Source organism: Meles meles, chromosome 5 (assembly GCF_922984935.1).
Source record: "Meles meles chromosome 5, mMelMel3.1 paternal haplotype, whole genome shotgun sequence".
NCBI lineage: Eukaryota > Metazoa > Chordata > Mammalia > Carnivora > Mustelidae > Meles > Meles meles.
Window position 1 is genome coordinate 144,611,781 of NC_060070.1, and position 872 is coordinate 144,612,652.

Genomic DNA, 872 nt, shown 5'->3' on the forward strand with positions numbered 1-872 from the left:
TGCACTGAGCACAAAGCTCAATGCAGGGCTTGATCTCACAATCTTGAGATCATGACCTGAGCCAAAATCAAGAGTCCAATACTTAGCTGACTCTGCCTCTCAGGCATCCCTGCAACTTGTTTTTTTTTTTTTTTTTTTTTTTTAGCTTGGTGTACCCCTTTTCTTTCTTTCTTTTTTTTTTTTTCAGTATTTAAATTTATTTATTTTTTCAGCGTAACAGTATTCATTATTCCACCACACCCAGTGCTCCATGCAATGCGTGCCCTCCCTATTACTCACCACCTGTTCCCCCAACCTCCCACCCCCGCCCCTTCAAAACCCTCAGGTTGTTTTTCAGAGTCCATAGTAAAAATATGGAACGCTTCACGAATTTGCGTGTCATCCTTGCGCAGGGGCCATGCTAATCTTCTCTGTATCGTTCCAATTTTTGTATATGTGCTGCCGAAGCGAGCACTGCAACTTGCTTTGTAATTCAATGTTTTGTTTATGATAATCACCTCTATTTCTTTGTATAGGTCTCATTCATTCATTTTCATTGTTGAATAATAGTGTTCTAATAATATCTCACAATTTATGTTTTTTCTCTTGACTTGTATTTAAATGATTTCCATTTTCTTATTAATATATTTCTACTTATTTTTAATGTACATAAAAAGGGTTTTTATAAGGTACTTACAAGGAGTGAGTGTTGGATTTTAGGGCAAATGCCTTAATTTTTACTAGATGTTGTCCAAATTCTCTCTAAAGTGAGAATAACAATTTTCTCTTCCCCTACAAGTGTTTCAAGGCTTAAGTTGCTAGTCTTTTCTAGCACTTGATTGTTATCAAACTTTTGATATTTCCAATGTAATCTGCGTAAAATGGCACCCTGC

General features: G+C 36.1%; 1 non-coding gene across 1 annotated transcript; it reads right to left on the bottom strand.

The window, feature by feature from the left end:
• Window positions 1–347: 347 nt before the first annotated feature.
• Window positions 348–454, bottom strand: LOC123942846. Its single transcript, XR_006818483.1, has one exon. It is a non-coding gene; the product is annotated as a U6 spliceosomal RNA (small nuclear RNA).
• Between the last annotated feature and the right edge of the window lie 418 nt (window positions 455–872).